This window comes from Engraulis encrasicolus, chromosome 1 (assembly GCF_034702125.1).
Source record: "Engraulis encrasicolus isolate BLACKSEA-1 chromosome 1, IST_EnEncr_1.0, whole genome shotgun sequence".
Classification (NCBI taxonomy): domain Eukaryota; kingdom Metazoa; phylum Chordata; class Actinopteri; order Clupeiformes; family Engraulidae; genus Engraulis; species Engraulis encrasicolus.
In genome coordinates, this window is record NC_085857.1 from 19,106,623 (window position 1) to 19,113,985 (window position 7,363).

General features: G+C 43.9%; 1 long non-coding RNA gene across 1 annotated transcript; it reads right to left on the reverse strand.

The window, feature by feature from the left end:
* Window positions 1-2,303: 2,303 nt before the first annotated feature.
* Window positions 2,304-5,422, reverse strand: LOC134448932 (uncharacterized). The gene is made up of 3 exons (XR_010034873.1): window positions 5,391-5,422; window positions 4,718-4,816; window positions 2,304-2,481 (listed from the first exon to the last, which is right to left on the reverse strand). It is a non-coding gene; the product is annotated as an uncharacterized LOC134448932 (long non-coding RNA).
* Between the last annotated feature and the right edge of the window lie 1,941 nt (window positions 5,423-7,363).

A 7,363-nucleotide genomic window follows, 5' to 3' on the forward strand; every position in this document is an offset into this window, starting at 1 on the left:
GGGGGGGGGGGGGGGGGGGGGGGGTGAGACAGAATGTGTGGGAGAGTCTGTCTGCTTGTGTTCACTGTCTGGGTGTATGTCTAGTCTGTGTGTGTGTGTGTGTGTGTGTGTGTGTGTGTGTGTGTGTGTGTGTGTGTGTGTGTGTGTGTGTGTGTGTGTGTGTGTGTGTGTGTGTGTGTGTGTGTGTGTGTGTGTGTGCATGCATGCATGTGTGCATTCGCGTGAGTGTGTATGTGTCTGCGTCACCTTGTGCGTGTGTGCATGCGTGTTGGTGTGTGTGTGAACTAGCATACTTTCTTGTGTGCGTGTGTGTGTGCGTGTGTGTGTGCGCGTGTGTGTGTTTGTGCGTCTGTTTGTGTAAATTGGTGAGAGCATGTCTGCATGTGTAATGTCTGGGTGTGTGTTTGTGTATGGAGCTATTTTAAGTTCATAAATCTTACAGCTCCACAAAACGCATTTCAAATGTGTAAGCTGCACCTTGTACTTGCAGGGTTATTTTCACATCTGTACATTTGTTTTGTAACTGTGTGGGGTTTTTTTGCACATGTGTGTGGGGGAAAACCCATGTGTAAAATATTAAAATGTATGTGTAGAAATGTTTTGAAGTTGTGGCAAGAGAAGTGCGTACGACTTGTGCCATGCTTTACCAACTTCTTCCTGTTCGGAGCTGCGAGCACACGGCTGTGAAACTTTTTTCACAGATGTACGAATTTTGAGCCGGTTTTCACGTGGGGGTGGGGTCACAGGGTGAGAGCCAATCAAAACATCGCTTATTGCCAAGCCATCGATTTCAATGGGGTGCGTTTACATCCCAGTGCAGTAGGTGGCGATAATGAATATTCACCTCTAAACATCATTTGCAACGCGCCAAATGAATACAGACTACCGGCACGTTAAGTTTATATAGGCAGCGAAATATTTTACATCTGTAAGTTAATACAGTAGACTATTTTACATCTATAATATATCTATAGCCTACTATTTCCACGATCTGCTTACCTTGATCCCCACAGATACCACGCAAAATACCATGCACTCATTGACTGAATATTGTGACACTATGACAGACGCAAGTGACCAACAAATTGCATTACATTAACTAGCTTTTCGTTTTTACCTGGTAACAATTATATAATAATTATATTCTCTGTAACATAACAACGTTAAAATGCAACTAAGTAGAAGCGTGCAGTATTGGCAGGCAGTAGCCTATTTAAACAGTCTCAGCCATGCAAATGAGAAGAGGATGAATATGCTACAAAGATTATAAAAGAACCCCCCCCCCCCCCCCCATGTATAAGAGCCAAATAAAAGGGACACCAGTGTTTTATTTCACCTTTATTTTGGAATTCCCAGATGCCATTTTAAATAATCTGAAATAATTTAGGCCTACAGTATAAAGTAATGTGCCATTTATATAACAAAAACACTGCATACCCCTAGACACGATGCATACTTGAATAAAAATAACATTTTGTTAAACAGGTGCATGAGTAAGGGACAGCTCTTCCACATACCCATGTCATTGTAATGGGGACAAACGTTTGTTTACATTTCAAAAAAACATCTTCATTTATTCCCAATAACATTCAAAAGGTTATGCAACATCAGCAGACAACTAGCAAACAGACAGTGATACCTTTTGGGATAGTATTTGGATTAGACCTATGTTAAGAAGGTTTTTAATGCAATCAAAGTCTGCCCCTATTAGAATAGCTCAAATCTCAGAAAGAGCTGAGTCAAAAAAATGCCAGCATCACCGGGTACTGACAAGTCAAGGGTAGCATGAGGTATACAACAGCATATTGAAATTGGCAGAAGCTATCTTTTAAGAGGCAAATGGTTGAGTAATCCAGTGCCACTTTGATGTTATGGGCATTCTAATTTGCCAGAAATCACCAGACATAACCCTCCATTCATTTTCATTTTTTTCTTTTTTCTGGTGAGTTAGAATGTCCGTACCACCAAAGCACCAAAACGTGGTATGGAAATCTATAGGACATAATGAAGAGGGAAGTGTGGGTGACCAGATTAAAAAAAAAAAAAAAAAACAGCTGGCACCAAAGCATCAAGGATATCTGGACTTCTATATCCCTCATGCAATGCCACTGCCCATTGACTTCAATGGTGCGACACCTTCCATTCTGACACACACAGAGACACACTGCCATACAAAGCAAGAAAGAGTGTGGGGAGATATAATCACAAATAGTAGCTACATTTCTGTCCTGATGCATCTGCCAGATGGCAATCTAGCAAAGAACTTGTGCCGAGGGTGCAGTAACACATGGAGAACCATGATGTGATGTAGTATGTGATGGTTTATTAGCAGTTTTGTGGTTGTAGTGTCTTCTAGAGGGTTCACAAGAAGTGCAGATTTTGCAGAGGTGTTGGTGGCCCATGACTGGTCCTGGATGGTGCACCACCTTCACCGACTCTCCTCCCCTGATGCTGATGAGTTGGACATGCTGGAAAGGTCATCTAAAGTTTGGCAAAGAGAGAAGATTAGAGGAGAGTGCGTGTGTGTGTGTGTGTGTGTGTGTGTGTGTGTGTGTGTGTGTGTGTGTGTGTGTGTGTGTGTGTGTGTGTGTGTGTGTGTGTGTGTGTGTGTGTGTGTGTGTGTGTGTTATTAACCCATTTTAGCCTGATGCTGCATACACGATGCATTGTCCAAGGCGCCTGAAGTGACATGGGTGCATTCCAATATGCAGACTGTCCATTCTCATGCAAGATGATGGTCTTGGCTTTTAAATGCAACTAATTTCACATTTTTATGTGCCTCAGAGGCTGAGCAAGTTAGGTTTTTACCGCCCCCAAAGGTTGCTGGTTCATCTCCCAGCCCGCCAGGTTGGTGGGGGGAGTAATTAACCAGTGCTCTCTCCTCCATCCTCCATGACTGAGGTACCCCACGCATGGTACCTTCCCGCCACACTGCAACATACTGCTCCCTTGGGATGCCAATGTAGGCTGCACCCTTGCACAGGTGAGGCATACAATGCAATTTTGTTGTGTGCAGTGTATACTTCTATGGGCAGTCATGGGTGAGCGGTTAGGGCGTCAGACTTGCATCCCAGAGGTTGCCGGTTCGACTCCCGACCCGCCAGGTTGGTGGGGGGAGTACTCAACCAGTGCTCTTCCCCATCCTCCTCCATGACTGAGGTACCCTGAGCATGGTACCGTCCCACCGCACTGCTCCCCATGGGGCGCCACTGAGGGCTGCCCCCTTGCACGGGTGAGGCATAAATGCAATTTCGCAGTGTGCAGTGTTCACTTGTGTGCGGTGGAGTGCTGTGTCACAATGACAATGGGAGTTGGAGTTTCCCAATGGGCTTTCACTTTTTTCACTACTTGTGTGCTGTGTCACAATAGCTACGTTTCCACCAAGCAGTACGGTACAGTACGGTTCAGTATCTGCCAGTTTGGTACGGAATGCTTTTGGTGCGGTTCGGTACAGTTGTGTCTCCACTGCAAAAGGGATAATCAGCGAGAGGCGCGTGACAGCCAGCGCTCGGCTGGCACATCGAACACAGACAGCGAGCGGTTGTTAAGTTTTGTTGTTGCGACAGCAATGGAGGCTTTTTTGTTTTCATATTAGTGTTACACACGTGGCTGCTTATTACACCAAACTTGACGTAACCTCTGGTAGATTCACAGTAGGCCTAAAATCCCTTTTTTCTGCGCTGCTCCAGCTGCTGTGGAGTAAGTTGCGTGTGAGTTGCTAGGCAACCAGTCTGTTGCTTACGCCCGCTTTCCGAGACGAGACCAAAGAAGGTGGATCTACCATGCTTTAATTTCACCATCACAGACTTGAAAAGCCATGAAAAAGACGTGGAAGGTAGTTTAGTTGTGCAACAGTTAAAGTATTCGGTGAAAAGTGCAACATTGCGCTGAATTCACGGGGGTTGGCTGAAGTTGCGTAAGTTGCATATCGCAAAATAAATACAAATTCCTGGAGGGACGTTTCTTTTTTTTTTTTAATCCAAACAACTTCCATTGGATTGCCTCTTCCCTGTTGAGAGCTGTACTCTTCCCTCATTATCCTTGGTTGGTCCAGATGTTTGTTTTCTCCATTTTAAAATTAATAATCAAGAGAAAGGCAGATACGCAGGCCTATATCAGCCTGTCAGTTATGTCCGTTGCTATTTTGAAGTTAATCGCGGGAGCAATGTTTATATTTAGGGACAAACACAGATAATTGTCGAACCGTACCATAAACTGGTACCCCTCCTGAAGGGTACCATTTTCCAGTACGGTTTGGTACCCTTTAGTGGGTACGGTTCGGGAAGTTTTGTCATGGAAACGCACACAATAGCGAACCGAACTGCACCGTACCGTACTGTACTGCTTGGTGGAAACGGGCCTAATGGCAAAGGTGGGCTTTCACTTATATACACCTAGAGATTTTTTCCCCTGAGTCCAATGTTTTTAAACAGTTGAAACATGAACATTTCCAGTCAATATTTACAATGGAATAGTAGACCTCTGTGTCATATTCCCAAGGAATGGTAGCATCGCATCTGCTGTGCTGTGCTGAGTCAAAGTAATTCATAAGCCTACTGGTTGTGTTTTCCCTGCCCATTCACAACTTTGATGGCCTGCAATTTATTCAGATGTGTTCTACAACTTTTTGATGAAACTTCCATTTTACATTTGATACCACAAACTAGGCTTACTTGTTGTGCTGTGTGGATTTTTGTTGAGCAGGGATCTCACTTACCAATTAGCATGTTTTCCTCTTGTTACCAGCATCAGTCTGAACCTGACTGGACACCTGTGCACTTCACCATATGTGAACTCTGAGGGCAAGTGTAGAAGCCTGGCAAATAAAGACAGGAATAAGTCGGTCTCAGTATCACTGTGCAACTACATTCACAATGTAATATGTTGGTTTAGTTGAATTCTGTCCATCACAATTTAATATTATGGTTTACATTTAGGCATACAACTTTCACAATGCCATATTAGTTACATTTAGCTAGCTAGTGTCCTATTTGGTAAGGACATGTACAAGTGATGTAGGCTGTACAGCAGGGGTGGGCAACTTTCATTATAAGGTGGGCCAACATTTTTAATTACCACAATCAGTGGGGCACATCACCACGCACTTGAATTTACAAAAGGATACTTCACTTTTTCTTTATTTTTACAGGAATGCTTACACTATTGATTTATAGGGGGTTAAAAACTGTCCTTTTTCTTTTTTTAAAAGTGAGAAGTTGGGCTGCATGTGGCGCCCGAGCCTCCAGTTGCCCATCCCTGCTGTACAGTTTCCTAACAGAAAGGCTCTCATAGTATTTCAAATAATGGTCTATATAAAAACTGGTTATAATAGGTACAGTGCAGCATAAACAGGGTTGAGGGGGTGGTTTCTTTTATTTCGTTGTACCTACCGAGTAGTTTAGCCAATGTCTGTGTGACACGCAGCGGCGTGGAACAGGGGGGGAAAACCCCGACTCATTCCCAGGGCCCAGCCCACCTGGGGGGCCCACCAGGGGGGCCCAATGGAAAATGTTCTTCTTGTTTTGCTTTTTTAAACATTATTTTTACAATAATGTCAATACATGTTGGTAATGTATGTAATTCCAATGTTCTCTGGAAATACATCTGTTAAATTGGATATCCTAGCCTGCAAATAGGCTACAATATATATCAAAACACCCCCATAATCAGTACACATTGGTTTAGTCCGCCCTCTCGCGGACTTTTGATTGCACAATATGCGTAATCAACACTCACTCACTTCATTATAGGCATTAAACGCAGCAGCCGGTTAGCAATGAAAGATGTCTAAAACACCAGGCTTTCACACAAAGAATAGAAAGGCAAGAGAGACAGGGGAAACCAGATGAAGCAACTGCTGCTGATTTCTTGCAAGAAGGTGAGCCCAAATGTCAAAATTACCGCCTACAATAGGCTAACTGGTTATCTCATTCCCATTCCGTGTGGCCTACTGTGATAGCCGAAGTCAAATAAAAAATCATCTCATTTTTTGGCTATAATTGTGATAGTCTATTGAACCCATATTTGTCTTTGATATATTCCTAACAAGTCACAAGACCAACATAGGGTCGATGTTGGTTCAAATATCCAAATAGCAAAGCTAATTTGTAAAATGAATCAAGAAGATGTCACAAACGTGAAGATGCCCCCTGTCACAGCAGATGCAAATTGTGCGAACGAGAAGGTGAGCCTATTTTAGCTAGCCTAATATCCTAATGTTGAGGAAAAGCAGTTTCTCAATCGGGTGCATCACATTTGCAGATTGATTATGTCCTCGTAACGATGTTAATCAACGTGATCACGTTCATCAGTTGCCAATGTCAAGGTGGCGGTGCGAGCTGTCAGTCCTGAACCGTCATTCTGCTTTCATTTTGCGGTCTCAACACTCTCAATAGGAAATCTCTGGTTACTTTCCCTGGCCATCTGACAACGTCCGTTGTAGCTGAAGCGTGGTAAATTAATGACGAGATTTTGACAGGGCACCAGTCTGCGTTTTGAATGCTGCTGACGCCATTCTAATCTGCGCAAAGCGCAAGACAAAAGATAGGCAGAGTAGCCTACCTACCTCCGTGCTGAGCAGGTAGCCTATCTGCATCGAGTGCTCATGACAATTACCCTATTTAAGGCTACTGTGAAATAGTTACTGGCCAATTTAAATCTGAAACTATAGCCTATGCAGTAGCCTAATAAATAATGATTTCTATGTGACTAGGTTCGGGGTGCCCTGACTTTAAAAGGTTGATAATAACGGCATCAAATCCAAACAGCGATACTTTTGTTCCAGCCTATTTTAAGCGACATTCCATAGTAAGCTTCTGCCAGTAAATCACAGCTGATTCTCTATTCCTTGCTTTCCCAAAAAACAACTAACGGACAAATGACGTGCGGGTGCGTGCAGCGGGCCAGTGCAAGTGAATGAATGTGTGCGCGAGCGCGTGTGTTTCTGTTCAGGGATGCATATTGAAGAAAGTTCAGTTCTATATCAATGTCTCATGTCTCCTTAGTGCACGAAATATTAGGCTAAATGCATTGTGAAGAGAGATTTACCAGTCTCTCTCCTCCCCCTCACACCATAGTGATGAAGTGATTAAAAGTCATCTCTATGAATATGATAGCAGACTTTTCACAACTGGTGATGTGAAAAATAAGGACATTATGTCTGTTCTGTGATAGGCTGTCATATGATTGAAAATGAGGATGAGTCAAGTGAAGGGGAGGAAAGCATAGGCCTAGAGGGGTTTTCTGAGGAAGGCAAGGAGGATGACAATATCAGTCGCGCGTTCGCGGCGGGGGGGGGGGGGGCGGGGGCGGGGGGGGGGTGTGGGGGGTTGTGAGTAGGGGGGCCCATGAAAGAAGTTGTTCC